Source organism: Sturnus vulgaris, chromosome 5 (assembly GCF_052056855.1).
Source record: "Sturnus vulgaris isolate bStuVul1 chromosome 5, bStuVul1.hap1, whole genome shotgun sequence".
Classification (NCBI taxonomy): domain Eukaryota; kingdom Metazoa; phylum Chordata; class Aves; order Passeriformes; family Sturnidae; genus Sturnus; species Sturnus vulgaris.
Window position 1 is genome coordinate 14,283,150 of NC_142247.1, and position 19,092 is coordinate 14,302,241.

Below are 19,092 nucleotides of genomic sequence, written 5' to 3' on the forward strand. Positions count from 1 at the left end.
CCTTTTTTCCCTTGCACTTCAGTAAGGAGCTGATTTTAGCGAGTGCTCTCTTTGAAGAGGTGTTAGTTTTTGAACCAGAGCCAGTGCATTGCAGCTCAGCAATAGTAGACCTTGTTTTCTTATGGTGTAGGGAATACATCTGTAATTCTGTAAATCTGTGACTGCTTACACTCCCTTTTGGAACCAAAAGTGGAGAAAAAGGAAGACAGTAGTCAGACAGCATCAAAAAGCACAGATTTTGGCTACTATTTTAAGATTTGTATTGACACTGTAAGTGATCTATGTTCCTTCTTTAAAGTGATGCTACAGCAGCTCAAAGTTAACTTCAGTATGTTTTTTTAAAATGTCACAAAAGTCCACTTAACTTGGCAAAAGTAATTCATCTTTACTATGAAGATGGAACTGCTCTGGATTTCAGCTACAGGGTTATAGTCACGGAACTGCTCATTTTGATGCAAATATTCATTTTGTACACTTCATAAATGTCCTAAATTTTAAGAGTAACATTCAGTAATAAAAGACAGCAAACATTACCAGCATGTTCTGAATTTTCAGAATAGCAAATGCTCCAACATGACTAGTAAGAATTCTTTCAGGATCAGTAGTTTTTTTCTAAGTTCTACTGTTAGACCAATCATGGGAAGGAAACCTTTTCTTCTTCAGAAGACAATCTTACCCCATTTCTCAGGCCTTCTCTATTTCTGCAGGGTCTGATTAAGACCTAGGTATTCTATTGTCCCGCTCAACTCAACTCCTCAGTTATCCCACACTTCCTTTAATGTTTTTAAAGATAAAATTTTAATTTGAGGATGGCAAAAACAGGGAAAAAAGTCCTATAAAGTAACTAGTGAGTAATAACTGCTTGAACAACTGTCTGCTCAACACAACTGTCGAGGAAAAGTGAATTTCCCAATATTACCCAAAGGGAGATCGATATCTAGTCCTGTTAGTCCTGTGCTGTTGCACAGTGCTCTGCCTGCTCAGCTGAACAAGTGACTTCACAAAAACAGCAAGCACGTGGGAAGAAGGGAAGGAATAAGGGAAGGGGGTTGAATAACAGGGCTGCCTGAATATGAGCAGTGCTCACTCCTGCTGCCTGGACAGCCACAGCATCCACCACAAGGGATGTGGAAAAAGCACAGTTACCCCTTAGGACAAGGTCAGGGCTGCACAGCACTCACACCAGGGAAGAAAAAAGCTGTGTTAGTCTCTCCTGGCTTACAGTGCCACAAACTCTCTCTCACTCTGCCTTCCCTCACAATAATTTATCTAGAATTTTCCAAATGAGGAGGTGTTCACCTTTGAAAAGTCTGACAACACAGAGTGGAGAATAAATACTTAACCTCCATAGCACGGAGAAAAAAAAAATAAAAAAATAAAAATAAAAGGTTGCAGGATTAGGATACTGCTGGAATAAACAAAGTGACCTTATGGTTACAGCAGGGCGAGAGAAAGAAGAATCCAACATTCTGACTCCACAGACGCCTGCTCTGGGCACAGCTTCCCCATGGAGCGTGGACCATAGGTATTTATTCCTGTGGAGAGCCAGATCCCAGGGGCGAAGCTGGCTGTGGACACTCCTGTTTGTGCCTCATGGAGCAGCCAGAGCACTGCCTGCTCTTTCAGCACAGCACAGCAGCCCGGAGCTGCAGGCACAGCCTCTCCACACAACCTACAGCAGAGAGAGGTCTGCTGGCACAGGGGGGTGCTGGGCTGGGCCCCCTGCCTCTGCCCAGCAGCATCCCCACTCCCACACCAAAACCAAGCACCTGCTTTGAGATGAGAGCACAAGGACAGAGGACTTTTATCAGTTCCAGCTGTTTGAGTGACTGGTAATTGCAGCTGGGGGTCTGTCATCTCACGTCACACAGAGTAGGAAAATGGGTCAGATGTAACGGGTTTGGTTAAGTACCTAAACTGAAAAGGTACTATTTTCTTTTAAATTATATAGTCTTTACTGGCAGTAAGGTTACTGGTGCAAGGCTTTCTAGCTTTAAAACGTAACAGGGACATGCCCTCTGAGGGTCAGGCTTTCATTTGCCAATGTTAATTCTCAGCTGCCTGTTATTTGTCCTTCACTGTAGCTTCTGTCTTAGCTGGGCACGCTCCTGATTCCCTGCTATATCCAGACGGTCCATGTAAATAGTGTTTATGTTAAGGAAGTCATGTTCTGTGTGACTGGAGCACATAGAAACTGATGTTGTTGTCACTTTAGATTAAGCTCTCATTTTAGCAGAGGAGGCAATTGGAGCAGGCAGCTGAGTGGCCGAATGAAATATTCAGCTCATTTCGTTTAAAGCTGCCCCCGTCTCCATTGTTCAGGCTGGCAGGGCTGATTAACCCTTGCTGGTGCTGTCACAACAATGCTCACTGTCTCGAGACCCAAACACTCAGGCAGGTTTCAAAGGTCAGCAAGGTGATATTTGTTAGGGCTTTTTCCTCACAACTTTAAGGAAAAGGCAAATTAACCCTTCAGGCTTCCACCACTTTGTAGAGAAGAGAAATAAAACAGCATTTAGCAATGGTCAAGGATGTTCACCATGCTCAAGGCAAGCAGGAATCCTGTTCCCCTTAACCACAGATTGACACCCGACACCTGTGAACATCCTGCTAACCTCGAACTAACCCCAAGCACCTAATGAGCTCTTCCTCATGCAGAATTACACACTTGGGGTTTTTTTTTCAGAAATTTTTGACAGTAAATAATACGCCAAAATAAACTAAGATCTAGGCAAGAGAAAGCCGTGGCCAGTGGTGCTGTAAGTGTTCAGCTGTGTGCAGACACTCTGTCTAGAGCACGGCAGCCCAAGGCTTCCAGCACTGCTGCCATGGGGCTGCTTGCCTACAGCCATCCCCAAACCTCCTTGGGAAATGCTTTGGCCACAGCATTACCACGGCACTGAACCGAGCACAGCCCTTCCTTTCAGGGAACAATCTTAAGGAATTTTCTAGGATGCAATGGTTGCTACAGGAGAAGCAGTGAATATGCAAATATTCAAATATGCAATGCCTGATGTCACAAAACCAGAAAAGAGAATTATTAAATGGTCTCCCTTCGGCTTGACTTGTTGCAAAGATTCTATTTATGGAATGGCCTAATGCTGTTTCATGACAGGCACCTTCAAACCCAGTTCTACTTGTGCCAGCATCAAGTGCTCTGTCACTTACTGCCTTATGCTGAAGGGCCTGACACTTGAGAGAGCTCAGCAGTACCTGCTCACAGCACAGGGCTTGGGCTCCTTAGCTCATGACAGAATTAGAAACAAGACACAGAATATCCTTGTCAAAAGTGTTAATAACAGCCCCAAATACTGTAAGGTAAGGCCATCATAAACTGCAATATCAAGGGTAATAGCATTTTATTTTTAATGAGAGGCTTGGTATTTTAAGACAACAGCTCAAATACAGGAGACAAATTTTATTCTAATCTCACTGACAAGTACTGTACCAGTTTTTCCATTTCATCTGTATTTTGCACTAAATTGAAAAAAAAAGTGTATCTATTAAAAATATCAGTAGTTGTAAAAACTACAGTCATACTGACAGCAGATAACCACAAAAGTAACTCTGTTGTGGAGCTGCTGAAATCGTAACTCCCCACTCCCCCAAGACACTGAACTATACATATATACCTGTCTCTCTCTACTGCTAAGGCATTTCTCTAGGATACAACAGAATTGGGTACCACTGATAAATGGATAAACCTCATAAAATAATACTTATACTACATAAATTACTAATTTCCAATAGCCTTGCAGCTACATTTTACTGTGACATTTTACAGCATAGTTCATATGAGAATATCCTGTAAGAGCACTCCCACTAATACTCTCTACTTGCCTATATAGTATAATATTCCAGCTTTACTGTAATGAGTCAAATGACTCTGCTACAGAGTCAAAATCTCATCAATTGCATGCTTGCTTTACTGATTATCTAGATAAATATCCAGTTGTCTATATATGATTTGTCAATGCAGATAATACTAAGTTAACAGGGGAATATAAACATTAAACATGATACCTTAGGTGTAATTATTGTACACACAGTTTAACTACTAGCACTTTTTTTTTCCCATTTGGTACATTAGAGAGTATATTACCTGATTCCAATACTCCACCTATATCTGCTTAAAATTTAGAGTCCAACTCAAGAAGATTTTTCAATGCTGTTTAAATGCATAAGTATCCTAATACTTCCAAATAAAATATACATCTGTCATAGTGAAACAAAGAAGTGCTACATGTTATAATGAGACCTATTTCTTCAAAGACTAACCTCTTAAAGCTCACAAGCTATGAATGAAAATACCTTTTAGTAATCCCTTTTGATACTTTCCTGAACAAGAAGTCATGCAGGAAATACACAGATGTAGCTAAGCTCTTATAATCAGTCTAAATATGAGTGGTTGTAAAACCAAGTTTATGTTATGCATGAACATATTTTAGACCTATGCACTGGGAACAGTGAAGTGCTTGACATCTGGAGTTAGACAGTGGTGAATTGTAGCATGCACACATCACTCTCATCTGCATAAATATCTATTTTCAGAATCATCAAGGCTCAAACACCCCCAGCTTTCCACTAATTTAAAAGCATCATTCATTTGAAATGCTAGGATAAAGCCCAAAAGGTACCCACCAAAACTCAGCTTTGACAGTATTGTGGTTTCATATTTCCCCCTCTCACTACATTTTTATAAAAAACCTGAACAAACAACCCATACACACGCAAAAGCCACACACATAAACATACCCTGCTACCCTGACACCTGACCACCTGCATCCCTGTCTCAGGATGGCAAGAATGGAGAGGGATGGCCTCTACAGAGGGCAGGAAACAAAATGCAGAACATCAGAGGTCCTGCAGAAAACACGACTAATTCCAGAGGTGGAGCTGTCCCCTGCCTCAGCCAGCCAGCATTCCAGCCCCAGAATTCCAGCATGGTGCTGTGGGAGCCCAGCAGCCAGAGGTGTTGTTTCTGCAGGAGAGTCTCAGGGGTCCTGGGGGCTGCAGTCATTAAAACCGTGGCACCTTTTGAAGGAATCGAGTTATTAACCTCCCTGACCCCAGACAAATTTAAACCCGACTAACTGCAGATTTCTCTGAGGAATTGAGGCACGTGTTTGTAAATTGCTTGGATATTCAGCATGATGAAAGATGTTACATAAATGACAGTTATTAATATAATAGTGGCAAATGGGTCAGGAGAAAGATTTTCAGTACTGATTTAGGCTGTTGTTTCTAGCCAACATCAAATATTGCTCAAGTTTGGATACTGATGTCTTAGAAGAACAGATGTGATAGTCACCTCTTTAAAACTACAAATCCATTTTTAAATTACAAATTGTTTCTTTAGTTTGAAGAAAATCTTGGCATAACTCTTCACAGAAAAAGTTCAAACCAAAGTGATAATAATTCCTTATATTTGGTACAGTCTAGGATTAAAGATTTAAGTTTGAACTGTAATATTGTCATCTACTGATTACTGCCAAAGAAATCCCCCAGCAACATTCCTAAAGCAAATATTCCCAAAGCAAGGTGAAAAAGGCATGGCATCTCCATTGCCCAGGAAGATGTTGTAATGATATAAATGAAACTAACATTTTTCTGAAAGAAAACAAATAAATAAAAGCAACTTGACACATGCACTACAAACTAAGTTTCCCATTGCAACCCAACTAAAGATCTTGTGTCCCTACAAAGCATTCCACTGGTATGGACAGAGATGCAGAAGGGTAAGTTCAACATCCAAATTTGCCAAAGATTCTATCATTGGTGTTATTAGCTTCATTAGGACTGGTGTCTGGGAAAGTTCAACACCCATATGTAGACAAAAATATGTGAACATATCCATCCACAGACACCAATCTCCCTGCAATTCCAAGCACCCAGCAATCATTTACAGATCAGATGTTCTGAAACAGATCGTAACCATGAAGAGATGAAGCATCACTTCACAAAAAGAAATTAAGTAGATCTGCTCCCAGATTTGAAGTCAAAGAAGATACCAAAAGTAAAGAGCATGTAATTACCCAAATGGAAGTTTGCCGAAGCAGAAACTGCCTGAGCTAGTGCTTCCCAATTCAGAGGTGGAGGCCTTGACAAATGGGGTCACATGCCTAACCAAAATTAAATCAGAGAAGTTGGGCTCACAGACCAAAATGTGACTCTTGGGCCTGTCAACAGGGAAAAACTCTGGAAGCTGGTCCAAGGTAAAAGTCTGGCTCTTGGTGGATACAGGGCATTTTACACTGTGAGAAATAAGGCAGTAACTGGTTATGCACATAGAGAGAGTGCATCTTCGTTCAACATTCCTCATGGAATGGTTATCCAACAATACCAGCAGTTTGGTTACAACTGACTATTTTGGTGAAAAATGGGGTAAGGAAGAAGATGTCAAAAGTCAAATACTGCTCATCAAATTATAAACATTAACCCCCAGAAGATTATAGTATTTTCAATGTAAAAATGAACTCCCAAGAGATTATGTTACTGTTAATGCTATAACCTCCTTTCAAGAGGTTCCCTGCAAGGTGAAAAAAAGAAAAATCCCACAAAGATTTCACATGCTATGCTCAAATCTGAGGTGATTCATAGGGACATTTGAGAAGGGCCTGCACTTAGCATCCTTCCTGTCACAGGAACATGGTGAGGGGTATTATCTGCTAATTGTATTTCTACCAAACCATGCAAGAAAGGAAGAGGCACTTCAGAGGGATTGTTCAGGCCAGCTTCATCAATTTTCTAGGTCAATAAAGAAAAAACCTTAGCCCCAAAAGTCATCCAAGATGCTAAAGAGCAGTTCCAGAATTTGGTGACTATACTTCATCCTCAAGGCTCTATATCAGGATATACGGAAGGCCAAGGAATCCAGATTTACTGAACATTTAGTAAGGCTTCAGAAACTTTTAGGTGTAACCAGGATGACTGAGTGAGCCTGGTTAATTTATGGGTTTTGGTAGAAACTGAGTAAAGTATAGTGGTGGTTTCAGCTGAGTTTCATTCTAGGGTTTGGGTTTTATTCGAAGCCTGAACTCTAAGGGAAACTAAAGGGACATGAAACCATGAAACATGAAACTGAAATAAGGTTTGCATGAACACTGAAAAGAAGATTTCATGAAGTGGGGAAAAGGCAAAAGCCCCAACCAACTAACAGGCCTGGGGCTTCAAATTCACCATACATATAGTGCTAATTTCAGTGTTCACTATTGTTATCTCTGAGAAGTCATTCCTCATACTTCACACCCAACTGAGGAATTCAAGGTCAAGAGAAATTAATTGCATTCATGAAGATTTCCAGATTTTTAGTTGGGAGAACATGGCTCTATATCATCCATTTCAGTCAAGAGTTAAGATTAAAATAACAGCATTTTATTTATTCAGGTTTAAACTTATAAACATTTTTACCTCACATCCATCTTTCTTTTGAGATATATACCCAGTATCATCATCCTTGACTACAAGTGAAAACAATGCATCATGAATCTATAATAACCTCTTCATTTGGTTTGCAACATGGATTTTTTCTGGTTAAATGTCTCAATTACTCCCACTTATAGGTTATCCACATATGGACTGAGAGCTGAACCCATTTGAGAATTAGCTTTTAACAGCTGACCTGGTGCCTCAGCAAGTGTTTTGCACAGTCTCCTGGGAAAAAGCACATTCATGAACAAGCCTGGAATCACAAACCTTAGGAAAGGCAAAGCATGTTACTACTTTACCACACAGAGAATTCAACTACCCTACTGCTACAATGCTGCTCAGTGGCCAAGTGACAGAACAGCATTAAATATTATTTGCAGAGAGAGCCATCTGCCTGCCATCACACAGGAGGGTGAAATCGCCTACCAGCAAGTGAGAGTGGAAAGAGATGACAGAGCTTCATATGAGAAATATAAAGGGAAAGATGAAAACCAGCAAAAAGTAAAACAAAAATTAATTATTTAGAGCGTAGCATCTGAGCTTGCTATTGGATCTATTAACATCATATCCCAAATAATTATAGGGTTTTCCACTACCCCCACACTAACTGCTACGGCATTTTTATAAATTGCTATGTTACATAAAACACTGTGTATTTTTAATGTCCCTCTAGTATCTGAGCAATTATATGCATTCTAGCTCTGTATTTTCACATCATTGAGGAATGATGGCTTCAATTCACCACCTCTGTGCTGATGACTCCCACATCTCACTCCCAACCAATCTTGTTCTATCTAAACACGTATTTCAGCCAGTTTTGCTTCAACTTACAACTGTTAAAATCTTTTTCTCTGTCTGCTACTGAAGACTCAACAACAGTGACTTCAGACATGCTGATGGGACAGAACTTTTTCTTATTTTGTATTTGCCTTTAGAAAGAAAAATATTATAAAATATCTAATGGATATCTACAGTTAAAGTCAAAAGCATTAGAAAAGATCAGAGTGCTTCCAGGCTCAGTATGTAAATGACTCAATAAATTATTTTTAAAAAATCATCATTATGGGTTTTAATAGATAGAAACAATGAACCATCACTCCTTCCATCTGGCTGGTAAAACTATGTACCAACAAGTTCAGCTCATTAGAGACCATGACCACATTTACATCTCCTACCCAGCAATGGCCATCAAAGACTCTGTAACAGCTTTAAGATACCAGCAGTAAAATAAACCCAGAGAAACAGCAATAAGTAAATAAAGGCAGCCACACAGAGAAGGGTGGTGTTTGGCAAAGGACCCTTGGAAGAAGTGGAGTTAAAAGAGGTGAAGGTACAACCAGCTGTGGAGGCATGTGAAGCTTGAGGATCCTGGAAGTCAAAATGGGTGGCTTTCATTTCTCCTATTGCTCTGATCTGCCCCCAGCATGGAAAATCATGGCCCTTCTCACTCAATAAAGAGGAAATGCAACCTTGGTGTAGCAGTTCATATTTCACTCATTAATTAAGGCCACTGTGGGATCCCCATCATGCCCCAAGGATGTGTTATACAGGCCATGGCAGAGACAGGAGATGCTCTTGCCTAGCTAGTAATCCCATAGGTTTTCCACACTGTGGGATATAGCAGCAGTACTAACCAAAATAGGGTAAGTAGCTGCTCAAATTTCAGTTCCTACCTAAGGAATGCTTATGTTGTTCCCTCATCAATTCTACCATGCACAGCTTGCTAAGGAGTTCACCCTGTTCTCAACCTGGAACTGTGAGGGAAGAACAGACTCAATAAAGGCTCAGAGGTTTTGTTCAAATGGGTGTAGACAGTGAATTTAAGCTTCACACATCCTATCTAAGCAGTCCAAAAAGAGAGAAAGAAATCTAAAACTCTGGACTTGCACACAATTTTTCCAGCTCTCCCGTCTGTTACACAGACTAGACATTTTGCAGATTTCTTGGAGAACTTCCTGGCAACCACAAGCAATCACCAGGGCAGGATGCATATGTGTTAAACTGAAATCTTAAACAAAATCATCTTTTTGAGCTTCAAACATTTTTTTTTAACTGTGAGTTCTGGAAAATGGCTTATTATTATTTTATTTCACTGCAGCTAGTTCAGCCATCCCCCCTCACCACAGAAACAGGAGGGCTGCAAAGGCTCTGGGGTCACCAATGGCATTTTACATGGCTCTTCTAGGAAGAAATTGCACTGGACTTTTTTTCTGGTCATCTTATTTCTATTGTGGTGTTTTTTCTTTGACTCTATGCTGTTGTGGTTCAGATCCTAATGAAGATTACAACTCGTTTTTTCAGGCCACCTAAACAGACAGACTCTTCCTGATGATTAAATCAAACAACCTGGGGTCCACAAGGTCAAGGGCTCAGTTTGTTCCAGAGCAGTTAATCAAGCAAGAGTTAATACACTAAGCATAGGGGAAATTGTCAGTTAAGAGTCAATAAAAGGACTTCACCTCTTTGTGAATCCCTAATAGGTTAAGAGCTTTCTCTTGGATGGATAGTAGGTACCACGAAACAAAGTGTGACCCCACATCATCAGTAATGTGTAGTTTGTTGTTTTCATGTTCAAGGACATTGTGGAAGCTCACAGATTTCACCAAGGTTTCTCCTTAGCAAATTATATGACACCATCCACTTCCAGGGAAAGATGGGGGCATGAGGAAGGGATTTGGAATAACTTGTATGTAATATAAATGCCCTCCCCTGTCACAGCCAGCAACTCACAACTGCTGCCACAAGAAACACAAAATAATTCACAGTGTTGAAACATCCAGGGCATTATCAAAGTACATTTTGCAAAATTACTCAGCATCATTAATAAACTTGTTACTAATTCATGAAACAAATCACCTTAAAAGCCCTGATGAATTTATGGATTTTAAGCAATAAATGTGTTTTTAGTATGCTGTTATTCAGCTCATTATATAAGCAGGTAAACAGTGAAAGAATACCCTTTCCTTTAACTACTCACAGGGTTGGTGAATTTGATATACTTACACCCCACTTGCACATAAGAAAATTAGAAGAGATTAAGCTGCTTGTAGAAAGTAACACAGAGAAAGCTGCTGCCTGTGATGGGATAAGACTTCAAGTGATAATTCTGTGCCCACTCTGGCTCTCTATAGTTCTCCACTTGTCTTGGGAGTTGTGCATTTAAAAAAAAATAAAAGGAGCAAAAGAGATCTGAAAGTGTTAAAACCAAGTGTAATCAGAACCAGCCTTCAATATAGAGTGGGATAGCAGTGAACCAAAAAGGGAAAAAGTGAGAGTCGCCCTGTAATCACTAGAAAAAAGACCAAAGGAGAAACACCTTTTTTCCCACAAACAAAATTTCTACAAATACATGTGTTACAAAGGACTCACCCTGAAATAAGGAAATTCCCATTGGCAGCCCAGTCTTAAATATTACCTCTAAAAATCAAGGACAGAGCAAAATGCCAGCAGGCCTCTGTTGGATCCCATAAAAGCTACCAAGGTCTCAAACAAAAAATACAAATGCTGAGCTTTTCTCAATTCCTCTTCAAGGCCAGTAACTGGCCAGTAAGTAAACTTGAATAACTAATGAAAATCAGGAAATCTGTAATGAGCTGCTCAATAATTCTTTGCTAAAGGGAAAGAAGAAACAAAATAATTTATGTGTATTCTCTGTGATCACGCTGTAAAAATCTCAGGCAAAACACACAAATCATTATTTTATTTAAAAGAAAGAAGGAACAAAAAGGTAATAATCATAGTTATTTGATCTAATTATTCCTAAAGGAATCCATATGAGACTAGAAAACGTTTAAAAACCACCAGTCTTGATCTGCTACCTGGGGAGAATAAAAAACATCCTAGAAGGAAACACAGGTGAAAAAAATAATGAAATTAGCATCTCCAAATTGTTTAAAAAAGGATCTTCAGCCTAAAGAGAATCGACAGCATAGCTTTAAGGACAGATAAATGGCTGCCTCAAGGATCTGTCTTACCTCCTCTTTTTTTTTTTTTTTTTTTAAGTAATACCTTAATTTGCATAGTAATAACCCAATTATTGTAAGATTAAGTGACAGAAATCTCATTATTACCGTTCCTACAAAACAGTCGATATTCCATTCAGTACCTTTTAATGTTACACACCTTAAAACATAATTATTCCAATATATGCTCATTCATCTTTAATGCAATTTCTTTAATAATAATAAAAAAGACTCTTCTGTAATTGTTAGGGTTTTTTGGTTGAATATATTATTGTTAAAACATGATTTTCCTCCTTCAGGCTGCTATAGAAACAAGCAAAGCCAGCCAACTGCTTAGGGGCACGCTCCCTCCCCTCTTCCCAAGAGGGAGTCCACCAAGAGGCCTAAAGCACATATGTTAAAATATGTTGCAACAACTCTCTCTCTCCATCTCCCCACTCCCTGCTTCTTCCCACGCTGCGAGCTGGTCATAAGACAAGCTTGCAAACAAAATCAAATATATAGCAGCACCAGGCTTCTGAGAGTTATTTGTGTTCAGGGATTGCTGCTACAGGGAGAGGGGGAAGGGCTGTGGGTCCAGGGCTGCGGGAGGAGGGATCAGAGGCATGGGGCTCACCTGCTACAGGCATTCTCGGCTCCAATTACAGGGATAATAAATGGGATAAGTGGTCAGTTACCAGATTAACAACAGAAAGGAAATGGGGGAAGGAGATAGGGCTGGCTCCATCAGAAGGACACAGCCCCACACATGTTCTGCTTCAAAAACATGTCATGAGCAGTTAGAAAGGGAGAAATAGCAGCCACCACCTCGCCAGTCCCATCTAGCTCAAGGTAAGGCTGGGAAGTCTTTCACAGGCAAATCTCCCACACTGCTCCTTCAAATCCTAGACAGGCTGGCAACAACTGAGGGCTGGTAGCCCTGGGTGTCTGTCAGGAGCCCTACAAATTCAGTCACTGCTCCAAGTCCAGTGATTAGTGCCCAGTGCCTTCCACAGTCACTTACAGGGGCTGGGAAGAAAAGGATTGTAAACAGCCACAGTGCCCCTCCCAATATACCTAGAGCAGCTCTCCAGGAAAAGTTGGTGGGAGACATGCTTTGTAAAAACACACAAATTCAGCTCGCTTGGCGCTCACTCGATCGCTTATCCCGCCATCACTAAAAGCAGTAAATACAAGATGCAATTTCACAGGAGTTATTTACTGTTTAATTTTTGTGAAAGCCTTCTGTCAAAATGGCATGAAGGAGAAGTAATTTGGCTAAGTTCCGATTCTCAAAGTCCTTTACAATCACGGAGACACTGCAGGTCCGATTAAAAAGGGAAAGTGTGCATTGCTGGAAACCATCCCTGGGTGGAAGAATTCCAGGGTTTTTCAGTGTTGGGAACATAGCTTGCTGATCTTGGAGGTGAGGCAGCCCACCTCCCACCTCCAACCCCTGTGGGGCTCCACCCGATTGAGAACTGCAGGGCTGCCTCTTGATGCTGCCCTGGATTTCACAGAAGGGGAAAACACCCCATGCCAGCACCAAGCCAGCAGGGAAACGACCATCCCTGGCACTGCCCACAGCCCTGCATGGGGGACAAACTCCAGGGCAGAACAGCTGGATTTCTGCTCTGAAGATTTTGACCACTTCCCTAATGATTCTGGTTATGAAAAGTTTCCAATTATACCATATTCCACAGAAAACAAATTTAAATGACTGTCTTTACTTGAAAATAAAATAAAGCAGTGAATATGCTAATGATTTTTTCTTACATTCTTATCTCATTTCATGCCTTTAAACAGAAAACCTTGTGAATCTTACTATGAAAATTATCAACAAAGACTAAACAGCCTTCCATCTTACACCAAAACTTGGAGGGCTGAGTTTATACCATCCTGACCCAATCTGACTGAAATTGAAAACTTTTCCTCTTCCATTAATAGCTTTTCCAATTCAGCAGTTCAAAGCCACAATCCCTCACAGCCTATGCAAGGATTTGGGATCATTTTATAAATCTGTGTGGCAAATGAACATGAAAGAGAAACTCTCCTTATGGCTGGGAACTATACTTTGGGGGGAAAAAATGTTATTAGCTTTTTAGAGAGCATTTGCAAGGGTAATTTGCACTACAGCATTTCTTTTTATTGGCCTTGCAAGCAAGTGTTGAAACAATTTGTCTTATATATTCACTTTGAATAGGGACTTCATGTGAAATGCTCCTCTTGAAACAAGGAACAATGGGTTTGAAAACCAACATTAAAAATGGTTGAGTGTGGCAATAATTTATTTCATCAAAAATATTCAAAGGGAAAGAGGAAACCAAGAAGGAAAGGATAAATGAATGAGGAGAGGAAAAGCTTCTGATTTAGCCTGTCATAACTTAAGGCAGCTATGCCAAAGCTCCCAGTTTGGTCCAGCAATTTCACAGGTATTATAACAGGAGGGTATATTCCTACTCCTGGACATCATTTGTACTTTATTACTTTTTAAGAGTCGCCAACCAAAACCAGGGCCTCAGCATGTGAGATTCTGCACAAACTACAGAGACACCTTTACTACCCACAGCCAATTCCCAGCAGACAGCTTTAAGTCAGGATTTCCATGAGCTCTTATGGACAGCAGCTGAGGATGCAGCATTTGATACAGGGAGTACAGAAGTCACTGAAAATCATTCCCCTCTTTCAGTGTGCTTTGATGCATGCAAGAAGCAAAGCAGCAGACTGCTCCTGAAAAAATAAAACTGAAACCTCTGAGTCACCTCACCCTGCTCTGTGGGACAGTTCTTCAGTGCAGAAGACTGTGAGCAAAGAGAATTGATCTTTTTTATGCTCTGGTACAACAAAATGCAGACTGCAGATTTCCAGTTCTGAAAGTGGCATTTCATTCCACCAGGGCAAATAACTTCCATGGTAAGGAAGGAAAAAACTATTCATGACAAGGAAGCAATACCACATTTGCAGTGAAGTTACACATCATTTGAATTGCAAGTACTTTCTTCTGCATAAAAGCAGTACAAAAAAGACCAATGGAAGTACAGAAAGAAATAATAAAATCAAAGGTCGTCAGTTACATATGTTTCTAGTGCTGATTCATCCCTACAGCAAGAATTCAATTTGCAGATGACAGCCCCAAAAGGCAGTTTGCTAGTGCAGCTCCCTTTCCCTTCTGGAGCTCTAGGGATTCCCAAAGGGTGGTAAGAGTCTGTTGCTCACAGGCTAGGCTAAAACAATTTACTCATTCTGTTGCTGCAACTCTTCTGTCTCCCATCTCAGTAGTGTACTGGGTAGCAATACTATTTACTCTGAATTTTTCAATTAAATGCATTTTAATTGAAAAAGAAAAATTAATGGAACCTTGCTAGTTTCAATCGCAAAGTTCTCAAGCCCAAAATAACTGAGTTGGGAAAAAAGAAAAAAAAAAGAAAGAAAAAAAAACCCAACCAGAAAACCCCCAAAACCCAAAACACACCACAGGCCAGGATGGATGCTCACCCAAGCTGCGAGTTCAAACCCCTGCATCAGATGAGAGACCACAATTCCACATGTCTTGTGGGAGAATGTCAACCCCTGGGCTATGAACTGCTCCAAAGTGGTGTCTTTGTCTCAAGGTTAGATTTAACTTCTGGGAGGATGACCTTTTGGGGTTTTTTAAGTGAAGATTCCTGAAAGCTTTCTTTTCAATCTGATTCAGAAAAAGACAAGAACAGAGGGGATTTTTAGAGGTTATTGAAAGGTACAACAGGCCAATACTTTCAACTTTCACAAATAAACACAGCAGTATTTAAATCAGTATAACTCCCTTGATTTAACTATTTTCCAGCTTAACCCAACAGAAACAGAAATTATTTAGGCTTATGTTCAATGAAAACCGAGAAGTGAAGCTGACCAGCAAAAGAGAGCAATCAACTTTTCAAAAATTCTCCTGAGATAAGAAGACAAAATCCCCCAAAAGCTCCCATATTCAATTCTTTAAAACATTTGTCCATGTAAAGCTATTGACTTGAGTCCCATGTCCTTAGCTGAATTCTCACAGGCTCCTGAGAGATGTCTGTGATAGATTTTCCCCACCTTCAAAGAAATTTCACTGCATTACCACTGCACCCATAGAAAAGGCCAGACTCTGCTTCACTTGCTCATGACAGAATTTCCACTTCTTTACTTGCAGTAGTAAGGAAAGGCTACTTGGTCTCATGTCATCAGCTTGGAAGCAGTACATTGACATCCACATCGATATTAACCTCAGAGACAGAAATTGTCTCTCAAACTGACCCACTTAGGAATATATGAAATAAAGCAAAATGCACCCAGCTAAGAGTACAGGTAAAGACAGACACTTAGTACAATGAATTAATAAACCCTCAAAACATTGAACTTATTTTTTTATTGATGCTTTGGTAAGTACAATCAAACTGAAAAAGGAATTTCTGGAAGCTTTGAACAGCTATTTAAAAGTCCAAGGTTTACTTAAAATTCATGTAAAAAGTCAAACTGAAGCATCAAAGCACATGACTACACTTTTAACCAAGCCTGGTATACACTGTTCTAGTTACATGAACTGTTTCTTCCCACTTATCACGGCCACCATCAGATTTATCTGCTCTACTCTGTGTGTCCAGATGAAGATGCATATATGATATAGATGTAGCTACCATATATGAGTCCATCTGCTCGCTGTCAACATAACATACTTGTTAAATATTGCATTAGTGACATAAACAGGACCCCATTCAGCAAGTTTCGGGTTTTAAACATTTGAGTGAATGCTTATTGAAGTCCTTAAAGTTAGCCAGGTGTTTAAATACTCTGCTGAATCAGGGCCAAAGTGTTGACATGGCATGATGTAAAAGCTTAATATCAAAGGACTAATGATACCAGCACAAAGCACGTTCAGCTGAATGTCCCTGTCATTAAGCTACACATATACATATAATTTCTGGAGATATCTGATCTAATGGAAGCCTAAGGTCAAGCAGACAGTTCCCATCTATTTCCATGTGAAAACAACATTATTGCTTTGTGACTACTGAAGTTCTCTCAAGAGTATAATCATTTGAGACAGACTTCTCCACATGTACAAGGACTTAAATGTTTATCTAAAAATCTGAACAAAAAAATTTACCTATGACCCTTACAGATATGTGATTTAAAATGTAGAAGAATTAATAAACTCCTCCATGACGCTTCATTTAAACCTGCAAATGACTTGATAAAAATCTATCTTTCTGTATCTCCCTTCTCACACTATTTAATAACAGAAAGTAAGACAAAACCCCCCATCTTTACATGTCTCAAAGCAAACTGAAGACCTGATAGAGAAAGCTGAGCTGTGACTATTCTGAATATCCATGGTATTTGTACAGTGTGTTGTGTAATATTTAACTCTTTAACTACTCACATGTGGCCAAAACATTTAGGTTTGAATCACACAAATAACAAGATTTGATGCAATATATATATATATATATATATATATATATATATCCTTACTAGTGCGTGGCTTATATTATGATCTGGGGAGTTCGGTATTGCACAACATGTCACTTTCTATGAAATAAAATCTAGGTTTTATTGAAGCTATTGTATTTCATATGACAAAAAATATCAATGTTAAATGTGCCTTTAAAACATTTATCAGTCACGTGTGTCAAGAAGCAAGGGATGAGGAATATTTCATGTGAGTAAAATGCAGATAAGTTAACTTGACAAGAACATGTATTCACTTAAGAACGAGTTATATCCCTCTTGGCATGGGCATCATACTGTGCAGAGTCTCCAAGAATTTAATTAGAGCTGTAATATAGTAATTAACTACTGTATATTGAAACCTTTCTTAATTTTTTTTCAATAGTGGGTGAAGAAAGATAAATGATCTTGATAAAAAAAACCAAACCAACAGCACAGATAAACAGAAGCTACTGTAAATTCACAGGCAGCAAAAGGTGTGTGGTGGGCTTTGTCATCTCTTTGTTCCATCACTGACCTCCTGCAACCAAGTACTAACGACACCTTCTCTGAGCTACTAAAATAATGCAATAAAGTCTAATTTATTTTTGATAGTTATCCATAAATAATTACACTTCTTTAAAGGAAATACCCCTGCTTCCCAAAATTGATGAGGTAAATTCTCCCAGACTCTAAAAAGGTATATTCCACAGCTTCTCAACCTAAGTCATAAGTATTGCTGGGTTTATACGGATAATAAAAATAATTCCAAACCTGGGTCCAAACACAAAAACCAGGGACTTGAAAGCACTGAAAACACTTTCTTTTACAAGGTACCTGTCTCTTAGGCCTTTGTTTGGCTTCCACAAACTCCAATCCAGAGTCTTGTGGAGATTCTCTAAATAATCTAGACAAAATGATGCAGTGGGAGCGAGCCTAACCTGAGCCAAACCTGAACTCCCTTTTCTCCCGTTCATGCCAAAAGCATGAGAAAGGGAGAAAGTGTTCAACCACACACTGCATGTGCTCCATGAATCTGCAAGTTCACCTTGACTTCAGGGGACCTTTATACTCAGCTCTGACTCCCAACCAACCAGTAAATCCTGGACTTAGTCCTTTCCTCAGAAGTCTTCAAAATTTCATGCTCATGAAAACACTATCAGGATTCAATTAATAGTATAATGGATTCAGAGGAAAAACAGAGACATGTATTATTCCAACTTGATCCTTATTTGGGTGGGTGATCTTAACCACTTCTGTTGTAATTTCTCCACCCACAAAACAGGAATACTTTAATAAAGTATTTTTGATGAGTAAAAAGCACCATGAAGGTACTGAATTCCATTACTAAGTGCTATTATAGTCTAAGTAGCATTTGGCAAAAATAAAGAGAATACAAAAGCATCCATGCTCTGATTTATTGTAACTTAGCTCCTGGGGGTATTCCTTTGGACTGCCTTTGCCTTCTTCACCGAGCAGTACAAAGCACAAACACAACATTACAGAGAATGAATGTTAATATGTTCAGATAAATGCATCTGTGAAACATTTGCAGACGTGATGGTGACACACACCACAGAGGAATGGGTTACCACGTGTCAGCTGAGCTGCGTGGATGACTCTGCGTGGATGTTCTCAGCCTGCTGAAACTGCCTCTGAAAATCTTTTAAACTGTGATCACTCAATCACTGAAAAAGTAGCTCCTAAGCCAGAATCCTCACTGACGTTGGAGTCTTAATTCATAACTCATCTGCTGGGATGGATGTGCTCCAGGCCTTACTTGGAATGCCAAACAACAGATTTAGTGTTGGTTGGTGAAGCAGGGGCAGAGTTAGAAACAAAAAAACCTATCCAATTTCCCCATGATGATTCCCATTAGACTTTTTATGTTTCCTTGAGATCAGATTTCCAAGGAGAAGAAAAATAAGTGACTATCAACAGAGAGAAGGACATTCACTGCCACCACACAGGGAATTTGAGGCTTGCTCAAGGGACTCTCCAACCAGCAGGAGCCTTAAGGGGGATGGACAAAACCCCACAGGAACAGACTTCTTGAAGGATGCTGAAGGAGACATTTTCAATGTGCAGGAACACCTGAACTGCCTCTGGGCCCTTATGGGGTAAAGGCTGTTTGGCCTGGGCCCAAACTGTGTCACCATGCCTTGTTCCAACACAAGGTGAAGGCACAGACACCAGCCGGGGATCAAAGAAAAGGAGTCACCCCTGTGACCCATCCTTCCTGAATCCCCACTTCTCATTCCTTCAGTGCCCCTCTCCA

The 19,092-nt window shown here is 39.9% G+C and overlaps 1 protein-coding gene across 10 annotated transcripts in view; it reads right to left on the minus strand.

The window, feature by feature from the left end:
• Positions 1-19,092, minus strand: part of SOX5 (SRY-box transcription factor 5) — a 614,147-nt gene that overhangs the window by 519,846 nt on the left and 75,209 nt on the right. For 5 of the 10 annotated variants that reach the window (XM_088164922.1, XM_088164909.1, XM_088164915.1 and 2 more), the window contains exon 2: positions 14,865-15,054. The exons of the other annotated variants lie outside the window; for them this stretch is intronic. The gene's annotated coding sequence lies outside the window, so the exon portion shown is untranslated. The remainder of the gene's footprint in view (positions 1-14,864; positions 15,055-19,092) is intronic. 10 annotated transcript variants of the gene reach the window in all.